The sequence below is a fragment of the Myodes glareolus genome, chromosome 13 (assembly GCF_982192425.1).
Source record: "Myodes glareolus chromosome 13, mMyoGla1.1, whole genome shotgun sequence".
Taxonomy (NCBI): domain Eukaryota; kingdom Metazoa; phylum Chordata; class Mammalia; order Rodentia; family Cricetidae; genus Myodes; species Myodes glareolus.
This window is the reverse complement of record NC_142038.1, coordinates 77604484-77621051: the sequence shown is the minus strand read 5'-3', so window position 1 is coordinate 77621051 and position 16568 is coordinate 77604484. Positions and strand designations below refer to the sequence as shown.

Genomic DNA, 16568 nt, shown 5'->3' with positions numbered 1-16568 from the left:
TGTAACAGGAAGTGTGTCCTCATTGGAGGGGATCTCCAGAAGTCGTTATTGGAGGGTGAGTATCCATCCTGTCCTAGGAGGCCAGTACTTGAGGGAGAGGCAGTGTCCTAGTGGGAGGAGCAGTGTCCGTGTGGGAGGGGACTTAGCAAGAAGAGGCAGGATTTGATGGAGGAGACATGTCTTTGCAGGAGGTGTTCTTGTGGGAGGGATGCATCCTTCTTAGAGGGAGCGTTTCCTTGTGGGATGAGACTTGTCCAGTGAGTGGGCTTGTCTGGGTAGTGAGCACGTCCTTATTACAAGGGGCAAGTCATTGTGAGAGGGACGTGTGCTTGAGGTTGTGGGCATGACCTTGTGGGAGGGGCCTGTCCTTGTGGTAGGGAGCGTGTCCTTGAGAGAAGAAGCGTGTCTCGTGTCTCGTGAGAGTAGAATTGTTCTTGTGCTAGTGTGTGTGGCGCGCAGTGGGAAGGGTGTGTCCTTGAGAGAGGGGGAGTGTTCCTGTGAGAGGGGTCGTGTCTTTTTGGGAGCGGGTAGGCACGTACTAAGAGGAGGCCCGTCCTTCAGGGAGGCACAATGTCACTGGAGGAGGTGTATTTTTGTTTGAGGGGGTGTGTCTCTGTGAGAGGGAGCTTGTCGGTGAGTGAGGACACCTGTCGTTGCAGGAGGCGTGTCCTTTGGGTGAGTGTTCTTTATTGTGGGGCGTGTTGTTTGAGGGGCGTGTCCTTTAGGTATGGGGCCTGTCCTTGGGTATGGGGCGTGAGCTTGTCATCCCTGGCGCAAACACGGTTGCCCCTGCCATGACGCCGGTTCGTCTCATATGAGAGCACGGCGAAGTCTAGGATATTGAGGAAGAGCAGCGAGGCGCCCACCGCGATCGTGACGCTCAGTTCAATCGTTTGAGTAGTCGTGCTCAGCCTCGATAGGCCTCGTGACATCTTCAGGACTCGCTCTCCCAGGGTCCTTCGCGGCTCCGGGATTGGAGTTTCCGTTTCCTAAGGACGCTATTTCAGCTTCCAAATGAAAGTGTTTCCGCCTGAACGGCTACTGTTTCCGGCTCCTGCGGTTGCGACGGCGGAAGTTACGGAAGGAATTTGGTGGTTGGCGAGAGATCCGACGGAGATGGACTACTTCCGGTGTCGCCGCAGCCGTAAGGAACGTCGTGTGTAGGGACAGGCCCTCGGTGGCAGCAGAGACATCCCGGAAGATGTCCCTGAGTTTGTGTGGGTCAGGCTCGACCTCGAACCGGAAGGCCACCTCGGTGGCGAGGTCGTGGCCTACAAGTAAAGATGGTTGTTGGGGGAGAGTGAATGTAGCAGGATGGAACAGCTATTTGTGAGTGTCAGTACGAATGCTAGCGAGGCTGTTTTAGCACAGCAGCTGGAAGGGGCATATCCAGCTGCTGTGCTAAAGTAGGATCTTGACTCCTACTGCTATGTGGTTGGTGAGGAGGCCTCCTGAACTGACACCTTGTAATGTATGTGGACATAAATATATGAGTGTGGGGGTAAAGAATACCGTCAGATAAGGCCTAATATCTAAATGTATATGTGGTATGTGGCCTTGCAGGTTTCCATAGGACCTAAAACCTAGCAGTGTTGTGGTATGTGGGGTGTCCAGCACAACGTGGTACCTTGAAGTCATTGTTAGGCAACAGGAGGATGGTGGGTTCTGCGTGGCTTGATATCTAACAGTGTATGTGGAGCAGGTGTTATTCCCAAATCCACGAAGTCCCCGCAAAAACCAACAAGGAGACCGAGTCTCATATGTAAAAGCAAAGAGCCTTTATTTCAAGCAAGTTTGCAAACTCGGTCTCTTCGCATGGCCAGCGTATTGGAATAATCGGAGAGCCCCGAGCTCACTTACAATGGGGTTTTATAGTAGAAAAGGTGGGGGTGAGGGGTTTCTGAGGCTTAGGACCCCTGATTGACTGACATTTGTCTAGGGGTGTCCTGGTTGGAATGTTAGGCTGAGTTCTACTCTGGCAGGTGATAATGGTTAGAAGTAAAGAACTTCCTTTGGGTGACCTTCCCTTACTTAGCTTATCATGGCTGGCTCCCACAGCAGGGATGGGAAGTCTGCAACTCTAGGCATCCTGGGCCCCCAGAAGCAGCTGCATGGAGACTCGGTAGCTTTAACAAGTCATATACTTCTGCTACCTTCAACATCCTCCTTCTACTGGGCTGGAAGTGAACCCCCAGCATTGGACAGTGTTCATTCCGCTACTTTTCCACATTTTCATGCAGTAATCTTGGGATCACACGGGTGTAAGAGTGGTCAGGAGAACACATCTGCTTGTCATCCTGGACACTCCTTCCTGCTGCCTAGTACTGAACTACCATCTTGGCTTAGAACAGGGGTTTGTTGTTTCCTGGGGAGATAGGGCCAGGTTTCCACTAGAAGCACTAGAAGTCCTAGGATGTGAACTCCTCTAGCCATGCTCCAGCTTCTGTTTGGTTTTTGTTTGTTTGTTTTTTGTTTTGTTTTTGGGGGGACTTTTTGCTGATGGATGCAGAGCTCCCAAGTCCACAGTTCCTCTTCTGTGTTATTTCTCATCTCCTTTCTTATGAAGCAGAAACTTACGAAGGTCTCTTTGGGAACTGTTATGTGAACATTGTAGTGTTTGGATCTGGGGTCTCCTGTAATATTGAGACTGTGTTCAGTTTTCTAATGTGTTCCTTATGGTTTCTTTTTCCATACTTGTCCTTCAGACCCTTCTGAACAGACCATTTTTTCTACCTTGATTTCCCTGGGGTGCCTGTGACAAAATAAGCTGATATGATGTAGGCGAGTCTGCTGCTGTTGTAATGGAAAAATTAAGCAGAAATGCTACAGGTCCCCAAGCGGTGGCAGTGGGCCATGTGGCGGCAGGCAGCGGGCACTGAGAGCAGCCAGTCCCAGGCAGGAATGGCTGCAGGTCCCCAATTCGTGGCTGGTCCAGGGCAGGGAGACACGCGGTGGCAGGCAAGAGACAGAGACATTGATAGGCATGCCATGCAGAGTGAGGTTGGATATCTATTCAGTAGGTTATGGAGGGGGAAGGGAGAAGAAGAGAAGAGCAGAGAGAGGGAGAGAGAAGGGAGAGACGGAAGGGTGGAAAGGGAGAAGTGGGGAGAAGCAGAAGCTGCCTCTTTGAGAGGGAGATGGAAAAGGGGGAGAACTCAGGCTGTAAGCTGAAGATCAGCCTGTCTCAGCAGACAGTGGCGGGGGGGCGCGTGGCTTGTCTCTTAAAGAGACAGAACAGATCATTACAACTGGGGTTTGTGTTGGATTCAATATATCCAGACTCCATTACTTCCCTGTTGGACTTTCTGGATCTCTGGATGCTTTGTGGGAAGTGCTGAGGCCAGAATTGCAGGGTCTAGAGGAATTTTTTACCCTCTGCCATCTCTTCTAGGATTAGACTCAGTTGATTCCTACATTTGGTGTAGGAACATCATTTTATATGATGTAGGGCATCATTTTATTGAGTCAATCTGTGAAAAAAATGTTCTATAACAACAGTGACTGCTGCTGAGGAGCAGGGGTATCTGAGAGTTTATGTTCCTTTTGCATTCTTCTCAGACATTCTAAAGTGTTCTGAATGCCAACTAGAGTAAACTCTGTTGGAATTTTCCCTCAGTACATCAGTATTTGTTTGTACGTTGTCTCTATCCAATACCAGTGAGATACAACTGCACCATCTTCATGATTATTGGTGGCCTGAAAAATAGGGTCCCTGGACCTTCTCAGACAGTTCAGTCTAGAGGCCATGCTGAGATGCACATTCACATCCAATGGCTCTGCTGAGGCACTTTCTTTATTTACTCAGGTAGGTTTCCTAGGTCATCTGTGAGGACAGAGAGGCTTGGGGAACTTTCTGTACTGTCAAAATATACACATCTATGAAGTAGGAAAGGGATTCCACAACAACACATCCACTGGAAGGCTTTCACAAGGGAATCTTCCTGTTGTCCCCAGATCTTGCTAAGAACTGGTAGTGGTGGTCTGCAGTTGGATGTTGGAACATAAACCATTTGATTGCCCTACACACATTCTGAAGTTGTATGGAGCCTCTGAGCTGCTCTAAAACTCAGGAAGTGACCTGCTGGTTTGTCAGAGAATGGGGAGGCTAGAAGTGTTCTCCTCCATCATTGGCATTAGTGCTGAGTGTGCATGTCCTCAGGTCAGGAATTCCCTGGGTATATGTTTCAGGGTGTGGCCTGGCACCTACAAAAAAAAAGAGTTATTATTGACCAATGAAGAAACTGGGTGAGAGTTTCTTCCGTAAACCCCAAGCACAAGACCTTGGCAGGTTTACTTTTTCTCTCTCTCTCTCTTTTTTTTTTTTTTGAGACATAGCTGTCCTAGAATTAATAATGGAGATCCGACTGCCTCTACCCCCTGAGGTAGATTAAATGGATTAAAGCCATTTGCCACCACCACCCAGAAAGGCAGGTTTACTTTTAGAGGAATTCAGGGACTGATGAGGCAGGAATAATGCCCATTGTCTTCCAATGTGACCTTTCTCAGGCCAACGATCATTAGGGTCCCTCTTCAGGACCCTCTGACTACAGAGAATGATTTCTCATGACTGTCCTACTTTGCAGAAATCAGGCTCTGAGAACAAAGAAGGAAATGCAGTTTCCCACCAACATTGAAACATAGCACTCTATTTCCTGCACACCATGTCACAGTTGGCCACCAGACAAGTTATCCCAACATCTCTCTGAATCCATGCTTCTGTTGTCTTTCATTATACCTTTGCTCCTATGCATAACGAGCTCAGTAATTATTTTCCTTGGAATTGAAAAAAGGCTGACTTTGGTAGTCTCATGCTTATTTGTCTGCACGCCAGTATCAGGAATAAACAGATCACAGAAACATCTCTTATGCATACATCAGGAATAAACTTAGTGGTCTCAGTGCTCCCTTCACTGAATGCTTCACTGCGCATTCAGTCCTTATGAGTGGCCACTCTTCATTGCAGAGAGCAGTGAGCTGCCTGGAGGGTGTCTGTGGTATAATGTCCCCACTAGCCTGGCCCCAGAAGGATAGCAAGCAACCTCCACTAGCCATGAAACCCCACTGGGTTATACCTGGCCTAGCTCAGTTCTTCCTTTGTGTTGCAAATACCTTTTGTTGCCCTATGTGAATCTTGTCTGAGAGTTTCCTATGGATACAAAACCTATGCAAAACTTACTTTAGAGGAATCCCAGAAAACCATGCATAGTACCTTATGAATCAGGTATTTGTACCTGGCATTGTTGGTGTGGGAGAATTGTCTGTATTCTGCCAATCATGTATTTTAATAAAACGCTGATTGGCCAGGCAGGAAGTATAGGTGGGTCAACCAGACAGGAAGTAGAGGCGGGGCGATGAGAACAGGAATATTCCGGAAAGCAGGAAGCTCCCTCTGCCAGTTCTGCCCAGACCACCGGAGAGGAAAGATGTAAGCTGCCCAGCTGAGAAAGGTACCAAGCCGTGTGGCTAACATAGATAAGGATAATGGGGTAACATAAGTTATAAGAACTAATAAGTAGCCTGACCTAATGGGCCAATCAGCTCTATAACTTATAGAGATCTCTGTGTGATTGATTCTCTGGGACTTGCCGGCTGTGGGGTACTGGGTGAGTCAGAAACCCCAACAAGCCGGCCCTCACGCTACATATGGCGCCCAGACGTGGATAACTGAATCCACAGAACGCTTGGGAAAGAATAGAGTAAATCATGTTTTCTTGGTGGCAGCAATTTCTCAGATCTGCGCCGCTTGCTAGAGGCAAGCAAGCACTCTCATCTAAGAGAGGCTTCCTGACTCAGCTTTAGCTGCAAAACCTTGCAGCTCTTTTAAGAGGTCCTGCCATGAAAAACTTAATCAGTGTTGATGAAAATCTGAACGCATGCTTTTCAGTTTTCAGCCGTAGCAGGAAAAAAGCTGCGCTGTTTTAAAATGCCATCTTTCTGGGCCGTCCTGCCAGGGCAATCTCTGACTCTTTCAGGCAGGCTGTCCGACTGAGTGTGATCTGTGAGCAGAATGCTACAGCTTGCTTGCTGGCAGGGACCTTGAAACGCCTTCGAGTTGTGAGGATAAAAATGGCTCTGGTGGTACCCCTGCCATGAGGCTGGAAAGCTAAGGAATGGGCTGGATCTAGCCGTATAAGCCAAGGCTCTCCATATTGCTTAGTAAATTAAAGGCTCATGTGGTCAGAAAAAGAGAGATATACAGTAAAGAGAGATTCAATAAGACGAGAAAACCTCTAAATGGTTTACTATGTGTTAAAAATATATGCAGGCTGAAGGTTAAAGTTCTTAAAAGTAAAAAAGAAAAAAAGGAGTAGTTGGGTGTGGTGGTACACACCTTTAATCCCAACACAAGGGAGGCAGAGGTAGATTGACCTCTGTGACATCAAGGTGTGGTAGTACATGCCTTTAATCCCAATGCCTGGGAGGCAGAGACATATCTCTGTGAGTTCAAGGTGTTGTGGTACACACCTTTAATCCCAGCACTGGAGAGACAGAGACAGGTGGATCTCTGTGAGTTCAAGGACAGCCTGGTCTACAGAGTTATTCCAGGACAAAGATATACAGAGAACCTGTGTCAAAAAGTAAAAGTAAAAATAAAAGAAATAGAGGTTGAAATAAAGCCACATGGACAGATGGAAAATACACAGAGAATCTTGATACTGTATGCTATTATGCTCTCTTTGAATTGTTTGAATGCTGAGGAAGGAGCAACAGCTGCTAAAGGACTTTTATTTATAAATGCTGCTGAACTAACCCAAGATAGGTATTTTGAAAATACCTTGGCTTCAAAACTGAAGTCAAAAGGTATGTTACTTTGGAAAAGAGATTTTGCTTTTGTTTCCACAGAAAATGAGAGGCTATGGATTCATTCTGAGTTAAGAAAAATCAGCTTTGATCAAGGGAGGCCACCTGAGAAATCTCCGACAGGAACAGATGGCCCAGATGTCTAAGTTTTACATCCAGAACAGATTCAAGACTGCTGCCTGAGATGATCAAGACTCACAGGATACTCCAGTCAGGACTTGATTATAACTCTAAATTTTCTTTAGGTCCCCATAAGATCATCAGCGCCCCCAACCAGCAGGAAGTAGCCTGAAATACTACGCCCACATTCCCAACAAATGGACTATGGGTATTTTCCTTTGTTTTTAAAAAAAAAAAGAGGGAAATGGTGTGGGAGAATTGTCTGTATTCTGTCAATCATGTATTTTAATAAAACGCTGATTGGCCAGGCAGGAAGTATAGGTGGGTCAACCAGACAGGAAGTAGAGGTGGGGCGATGAGAACAGGAATATTCTGGAAAGCAGGAAACTCCCTCTGCCAGTTCTGCCCAGACCACCGGAGAGGAAAGATGTAAGCTGCCCAGCTGAGAAAGGTACCAAGCCGTGTGGCTAACATAGATAAGGATAATGGGGTAACATAAGTTATAAGAACTAATAAGTAGCCTGACCTAATGGGCCATTCAGCTTTATAATCTTATGGAGTCTTGTGTGTGATTTTCTTTGTTGCTTGCCGGCTGTGGGGTACTGGGCGGGACAGAAACTCCAACAAGTCGGCCCACATGTTATGCATTGTATTGCCTAAAATGTCATTGAGTTTATTTTGAGGTATGGAAATCACTAGCTAAAGTGTAAATACAGGGAAAAGATGCCAAGAGGCAAAGGGAAAGCACTTCAGTTCACGGAATTGGAGCCCCCTCTGCAGCCACAGAAGCTAAGTTCATTCTGATGTGTCTCTGAGTCTGTATTTCACACAGTAACAAAAGCAAAACTGCTTCTCTAAAGCAATGCATCTCTTAAGTTACATTTTACAAATATATTTATTGACTTCTGTTTTAAAGCTAAGACATTTTTAAAATTTTTAAGTTGTTGTATTTTAGCAGCATCTCTTAATCTGATATTTGATCAGCATCTCTTTTAACCTCATGTCCTTTGTTTGTTAGCAACCGAAACATTTAAAATCAACACAATACTATACAGGATCCAGATTCCCTGTGAATTTTTTATCTGTGTGTGACTTTTTTTTATATTACTTTTACTGTCTCTTTAAAGACTTTGTTTTATTTTTTAATAAAAAATAAAAACTGTTATTATAACTTCCTATACCCATTCTCTTTCTTAAGTCTACATATATCTTTTTAAACACACTGTGACCCATTTAGAGGTTTCTTTTTGTCTGAATCTGTCTTTATTGTCTAACTGTAATTTTATTTATTTAATTTTTTTATTGTTTTTATTGAACTATATATTTTCTCCACTCACCTCCTTTCCTCCCCCTCTTCCCTGCTACCCTCTTCCTTGGTCCCCATGTGCACAATTTACTCAGAAGATCTTGTTTTTTTCTACTTCCTATGTAGATTAGATTTTTTGATAACTATTTTAAACTGGCAAGTGGACATGGCTGGGACCAAAGCACAGATTTTGGCTGTTGGCTCTACCCCATTCGGCTCCAACATGGTGAAACTACATTCACCACTAATTATGGTTGTTAAGAATATTTTCTAACACAAGCTCTGTGCCTATGCAAAAATCCCAATCAAGCCAAATCAAAATAAGCCAGATTAAAAGATAACCAGATTTAATTGGACTCCTGTGCTCTCAGGAACTGGAAAGCTGCAAAGCAACAGGAGGGGGGGCAACGACATGTGTTTATTTGGGGGGGGAGCAGTTTAAATAGCCTGGGGGAGTGGTCTTGACCTTTTTTGAGGAGGGGTCAAGGTTTGGCAGGCTACCTTGACCCTCTTCAGGGAGGGGGCAAGGGGCACATGGGTGGACTTCCAAAGATGGAGCCATGCTCACTGGCCCAATTCTAAGAGTCTATGGGTCAGTGCCACCAACAACTTGTAGTACGCTTCCCATAAACCTTTTTTCTGTATGAATAAAAACTAAATCCACTATGCAGTGTACTGTATGACTTGGAGATGCCTCCGTGTAATGTAATGTGACAGGAATCCAACATGCTATGCTCGAATCCTTTTTTTTTTTTGAGCTTTTTCAGGTTGTATGTGTAAACTCAAGAGTCCAACATTGGTACACTAAATGTAGCCAGAAACTTTTTTGTGTCTTGCCTGGTCCTACTGGACCACTTCTCCCCACCCACCCCAACCCCCACCAGTGTTGTTTCCACCCAGTCCCACAGCCATTTATAAAATAACCAATATTATTTGTAATATTAATTACAAACTGTTTGACCTATTATCTAAGGCTTATTAACTAGCTCTTACAACTTAAATCAACCCATTTCTATCCTATGTTTTACCACAAGGCTCATGACTTGTTACCTCACATCTTGCTTCCCTGATTGCTGGTGTTTTCTTGACTCAGCTTCCTTTCTCCCTGTATCTTTGCTTGGATTTTCCACCTACCTGTATTCTGCCTGGCTATTGGCCAAGTCAGCTTTTTTATTAACCAATGCTAATAAAGCTTCTTCACATCATCCAGAAGGACAGCCCACATCATTGTTCTTTTTAGGGGAGATCACAAGGGCAGGAGGTAGACATTAAAGGACTGGGAATTGAGTGTGATTAGGGTGTGTATGATGTGAAATTCCCAAAGCATCAAAAAAATATTGTTTTGAAAAAATAATTTTGCCTTTTAGGACTCCACTCTGAAGAACATGAAGTCAAAGGAAACAGGAATAGCCAGTTCAGAGAAACCTTTGTGGAAAACTAGAGGGGAATAGGAAAGGAGAGTGCCAGAGAGACAAGCGCATGGCATGTGTTGCAGACAGAGTAAGAATGACCTGAGCTTTGTGGCTTAAGAAACCCACTGCAGACACTGGACACGGGCCAGTGTTCATCCCTTAGTACTTGTTGAGTATCAGCTGTGTGTCAGGGTCTTTCCCAAATGCAGGATGCTCAGACTCCTTCCTGACCCCTATTCTATTCCACCCTCACGTATTTATACCCCAAGGATTTTGTCCTTAGCTGCTTTAGCAGTCTGTTCAGATTCTGCTATCTAGAACACAGACAAGCACAGCCAGCTTTCTACTAACTGACATCTGATCAGCACTATCCACAGGGACCTTAGGCCAACAGCTCAAATCCTGACTTTTCTCCTCACGTTCACACTGTCATATCTTCCTGTCACCAGATTCAGACATTTGGAATCACTTCAACTTTTCTCTCCCAGGAAATCCAGTTGCCAGCCCTAACCAACTACCAAATGCTTTACATCTAGGTCATACATGTAAGGACGTAAGTGAATCAAAGGCTTCACTGCTGAGAAGTAGCCATGATACTTAGAAACAAAGGCTTAGAGTTGAGTGTGGAATACAGTTGTAATCTCAGTACTTGGGAAGCTGAGGCAGGAGGATCACAAGTTTGAGGGCAGCCTGAGCTATGCAGTAAGACCACATCTTTATAGAAAAATGAGCTTTTTCTTAAGTTTGGGCTCTATCATCATGACCCTGGTGAATGTATTTTATTGTTTCTCAGGCTCCATGACTACAGGGTAAAATACTTCAAACAATTTGACAATTGTTGCTTCTCCCAATAACCTACAGAGAAATAAATTATTTTCTCAATTATGCAGTGACATGAGTCTTACCATCTGTTCCATGATTCTGTGAGCATTGAAAATTCAAATTAAACAGTGTAAACAGACACAGATATATCACATGACTTGAAAATTTATCCTGGGTAGCCATTGGGGGTGTGGGTCCTGGCTTGGAGGAAGTAGGTGAACCTTGAAGGTTACACTACTGGTTCTAGACTGTTCTTTCTGCCTCCTGATTGGGGCCATAGAACAAGTACAATGCTTGTTCTCTCTGATACGGACAAAGCATTCTAGCTTCCATGTCCTCATTATGATGGATTGCTATTAGCCTTTTCTGTCTTAGACTTATTATTGCCAACTATCTTTGTTAAAGTGATGAGAAAAGTAACAGTCTAAGACAATCTCCAGTCCTTTTTTAATTAAAATATCTTTAAATGTTTATTGTTTTTTCCTTTATGTGTATAAGTGTTTTGCCTACATGTGTACCTATGTATTACTTATGTGCCTTGAGTCCTCAGAGGTCAGAAAGAGGCATTGGATCCCCTGGACCTGGGGTTACACATGGTTCTAAGCCACCATATGATGATGGGAACTGAATTCAGGTCCTCTGTAAGTGCTCTTAAGAGTGGGTACATCTTTCCAGCACAACTTTAATATTTTTTTAAACCTCTAAGCCTTTGATAATATCTCTCAATTGGAAAAAGACTCCAGTAGACTTTGGCTACCACAAACAGAAGGCTGAACTGGTTGTGGTAGCACAGTCTACTCAACAGGCTAAGGCATGATATCAACAGTTGGTTGCTAGTTTGGCTACAGAGCAAAATCCTATCTCAAATAAGCAAACAAAACCACAAAGACTTAAAAGTAAGCATGTCTGTGAAAAATCCCAAGATGAAAAGCTACAGAGTGATCTCAGAAAAAAAAAACAAAACAAAAGGGCAGAGACTCAGAGCTGTGAGCCCTAAGAGCTTACAAAGGAGGATCATGAAGAAAGATCATGGTTGGAAGATCTTGTATTGTGAACAGTGATCTGGGCCAGAGTGGTTTCAATGCAGAATTCTACCAGAACTTCCAGGAAGAGCTAATACCTATACTCCTTTTTATGCCTTCTTTAAGGGAAACTGCCCATCGACTCTTCTTAGGCCCAGATCAACATTAGAAAAATTATCCATTATGATCAAGTCGGCTTCATTCCAGAGATGCAGGGCTGGTTCAACATACGCAAATCTATCAATGTAATCCATCATATAAATAAACTGAAAGAAAAAAACCATATGATCATCTCACTAGATGCTGAAAAAGCATTTGACAAAATTCAACACCCATTTATGATAAAGGTGTTGGAGAGACTGGGGATACAAGGATCATACCTAAATATAATAAAAACAATATACAGCAAGCCGACAGCTAACATCAAACTAAATGGAGAGAAACTCAAAGCCTTTCCACTAAAATCAGGAACGCGACAAAGCTGTCCACTCTCTCCATACCTCTTCAATATAGTGCTTGAAGTTCTAGCAATAGCAATAAGACAACATAAGGGGATCACGGGGATTCGAATTGGAAAGGATGAAGTTAAACTTTCGTTATTTGCTGACGATATGATAGTGTACATAAGCGACCCCAAAAACTCTACCAAAGAACTCCTACAGCTGATAAACACCTTGAGTAACGTGGCAGGATACAAGATCAACTCCAAAAAATCAGTGGCCCTCCTATACACAAAGGATAAAGAAGCAGAGAGGGAAATCAGAGAAGCATCACCTTTCATGATAGCCACAAATAGCATAAAATATCTTGGGGTTACTCTAACCAAGGAAGTGAAAGACCTATTTGACAAAAACTTTAAGTCTTTGAAGAAAGAAATTGAGGAGGATACCAGAAAATGGAAAGACCTCCCCTGCTCTTGGATTGGGAGAATCAACATAGTAAAAATGGCAATTCTACCAAAAGCAATCTATAGATTCAATGCAATCCACATCAAAATCCCATCAAACTTCTTCACAGACCTTGAGAGAACAATAATAAAGTTTATATGGCAAAACAAAAAACCCAGGATAGCCAAAACAATCTTATACAATAAAAGAACTTCTGGAGGCATTACCATCCCTGACTTCAAACTCTATTATAGAGCTACAGTATTGAAAACAGCTTGGTATTGGCATAAGAACAGAGAAGTCGACCTATGGAATCGAATAGAAGACCCAGATATTAACCCACAAACTTATGAACACCTAATTTTCGACAAGGGAGCTAAAGGTATACAATGGAAGAAGGAAAGCATCTTTAACAAATGGTGCTGGCATAACTGGATGTCAACCTGTAAAAAAATGAAAGTAGATCCATATCTATCACCATGCACAAAAATCAAGTACAAATGGATTAAAGACATCAACATTAATCCGTCCACTTTGAACCTGATAGAAGAGAAAGTGGGAAGTAGTCTACAAGATTTAGGCACAGGAGGCCTCTTCCTAAGTAGGACCCCAGCAGCACAGACAATAAGAGAAACAATGAATAAATGGGATCTACTGAAATTGGGAAGCTTCTGTAAAGCAAAGGACACTGTCAGTAGGACAAAAAGGCTGCCTTCTGACTGGGAGAAGATCTTCACCAACCCCTCATCAGACAAAGGTCTGATCTCCAAAATATACAAAGAACTCAAGAAACTAGGCACTAAAACTCTAATTAACCCAATTAAAAAATGGGGTACTGAACTTAACAGAGAATTCACAACAGATGAACTTCGAATGGCCAGAAGACACTTAAGGTCATGCTCAACCTCCTTAGCGATCAGGGAAATGCAAATCAAAACCACTTTGAGATACCATCTTACACCTGTCAGAATAGCTAAAGTCAAAAACACCAACGATAGCCTATGCTGGAGAGGATGTGGGGTGAGGGGAACACTCATCCATTGTTGGTGGGAATGCAAACTCGTGCAGCCACTGTGGAAATCAGTGTGGCGGTTTCTCAGGAAACTGGGAGTCAACCTCCCTCAGGACCCAGCAATACCACTCTTGGGAATATACCCTAAAGATTCCCTAACATACTACAAAAGCATTTGTTCAACTATGTTCATAGCTGCACTATTTGTAATAGCCAGAACATGGAAACAACCTAGGTGCCCCTCAATAGAAGAATGGTTAAAAAAGGTGTGGAACATATATACATTAGAGTTTTACTCGGCGGTAAAAAACAATGACATCTTGAATTTTGCATGCAAATGGATGGAAATAGAAAACGCTTTACTGAGTGAGGTAAGCCAGACCCAAAAAGAGGAACACGGTATGTATTCACTCATAAGTGGATTCTAACCATAATTAAAGGTCTTTGAGCCTATTATTCGTGATCCTAGAGAAGCTAAATAAGAAGATGAACCTGATGAAGATTATTTAGCTATCCGCCAGGAGGTAGGAAATAGACAAGAGTCCCAGGTAACCTCGGGTGCATGGGGGGGTGGGAGGGTCGATGGAGGGGGAGAGGGCTAGAGAGAAGGGAGTAGGGGAGAAACGGGGAAAGCTTGGTGGCCGGGGATGGGGGGGGGAGGGAGGTAGGATGAATATGGGATCAGGGAACAATATAATTCAACTAAGGGAGCCATTTTAGGGTTTACAGGAGACTTGATTATATATGGCATCCCAGGTCCAAGGAGAAATCCCCCAGATTGCTCTCTGGACAGAGGAGAGGGTGCCTGAATCGGCCGTGGCCCATGACCATACTGATGTATATTTTGCTTATCACCATAGATCCTTCGTCTGGCGAAGGACGGCTATGCAGTCGGAGGCCCACATTGGAGCACCGGATTGAGCCCCCCGAGGTCCGGAGGGGGAGCGGAAGGAGGAGGAACATGAAAGACGAATTCAGTACTGCGAGGGATGCTATCACCCACTGATACAAGGGAACGGATCTGATGAGAGTTTACCAGGGCCAGTCGGACTGGGACTGAACGAGGACGTGATCTAGCCAGATTCTTGGAATTTGGCCGGATTCTCTGACTGTGGCTGGCCCGGGGTCTTTCTGAAAAGCCATTGACTATGACACTGGGACCTGTTTCCTCTGCATATGCTGGATTTTGGGGATCCAGTCTGTTTGGACGCTCGCCTTCCTGGACCTGGAGGGAGGGGGACGGAGCTGGAGCTTCCCACAGGGCAGGAAACCCTGAGTGCCCGGGGGGACGGAGGGGAAGGAGAGGGGGAGTGGGGGGAGTGGGAGGGTGTTGGGAGGGGGGGCGGAAATGGAAACTTTTATAATTTAATAAAATTTACTAAAAAAAAAAAAAGAAGGCATAAAAAGTGGTACTATAACCTTTCTATGCTATATCCATTGAATCAAGCCCAGAAGTGTGGTGAGTTTCTTGCTTTCTTTTGTATCCTCCCTCCCTTTCTCTCTCTCTCTCTCTCTCTCTCTCTCTCTCTCTCTCTCTCTCTCTCTCTCTCTCTCTCTTCTTCCCTCCCTCTCCCTCTCTCGGTCTGTCTGTGTTTGTGTCTCTGTCTGTCTGCACATGCAGAATCGAAGTCAAATTTAAGTTCCAAGAGGATACTGATCTGAGAGCAGTTCACAGCCCAAGGCAATGCCAATTGTGGAAGCAACTGGCATCTCTGCCATCTACAAAGTAAGGGCTAAAATTACTCTTATTTGAATATTAAAGGAAAATATGAGCCTGGAGAACATTTGGGTACCATGTAAATACATTAAAACAAGGAAAAATAATAATAAAAACACTGTTGGATTAGATAAGATCAGATACATTCACAGGGGTGTGGAATTATTCTACTTATAGACAATAAAATTATGACAGTTTCCTGATGATAATTTTTATTTTTTACACTTTCCATGACTAGAATATTTATCTTTCATGCTAAAACTAAATTAAAAACTAGTTAAGGAACATTGTGGTGTTGTAATAGCTCTTAACAGCAGTTTTCAGAACAGGAGTTCATGCTAGTTATAGTGACCCATGCCTGTAATCCTAGCACTTGAGAAACTAAGACAGGAGACCTTCTATGAGCTCTCAAGGCTAGCCTCAGCCACATAATGAGTTTCAGCCAACCAGTGCTACAGAGTAGACCATAGAAAACAAAGCAAAGCAGGGCACTATAGTAGATACTGCAATTGCAGTACTTGGTGGTACAGATAGGGGATTAGGTTGGGGACCACAAAGTAAGTTTAAGTTCTGCCTGAGCTACATAAGACTGTGTCTCAAAACAACCAGACAATATGAACTGAATAAACAAACAAAACATAACTAGGTTTGGTGGTAGTACATATCCATAATACCAGTATTAAGGAAATAGAGGCAGGGGGATGGAGAGCCAAAGCCAAGTTCAAGGTTAGCCTGTGCTACATAAGACTCTGTCCTCCAAAAATAGCAAAACAAAATCTATGACATAAATGAACACAGACGCTTAGAATTGAGTATAATAGAGGGTTATTTGTTTAGGGGTAGACTCACAGATTACAGTTCTCAGCACTAATGGGGAACAGGAACCAAACCACATTGCTGGAAGAGAGAGGCCAGACATGCACTTTACATCGGCATACATAGTATAAGAGGTCACGCCCAAGTGGGCGGGTAACTTAAAGGCTACTGGCTGTAGGAATTCCTACAGCGCATAAGTATTTTTAAATGTGCAATAAATGCTATTTTAAATTTGATTAAGTATTTTAAAAGATTGAATTGGAAACTATTGTCTTGGGAGCAAGTCCTTGTGTCATGGCATTCCAAACTACATTTTGATTAGCAAGGATCTGAAGCATTCATCTAATTAATCTTAAAGCCAGGAGTCAGATATTGGGAAGTAAAGACCTGGAAGATCAGAAAACTGGGAGCAGCCATCAGTTGCTTTCTACCTGTCTCCTTCCTCCATCCGAAAGTTCTGAGATCCTTTCTCCATTCCACCTTATCACTTCCTGTCTCCATGTTCCAAGTGCTGAAATTAAAGGTATGAGCCACCACTGCCGGGCTTCCATGGTTAACTAGTAACTAGGTCTGCCCTCTGATCATCAGGCACTTTGTCAGAAAACAAATAAAATATCACACAAGGATCTTAGTACTTTCTTATTTGTTTGCAC

At 43.7% G+C, this 16568-nt stretch overlaps 1 long non-coding RNA gene across 1 annotated transcript; it reads left to right on the top strand.

The window, feature by feature from the left end:
• The first annotated feature begins 253 nt into the window (after positions 1–253).
• On the top strand, positions 254–7476 carry LOC148120067 (uncharacterized). The gene is made up of 2 exons (XR_015734755.1): positions 254–5447; positions 6844–7476. It is a non-coding gene; the product is annotated as an uncharacterized LOC148120067 (long non-coding RNA).
• Positions 7477–16568: the final 9092 nt, after the last annotated feature.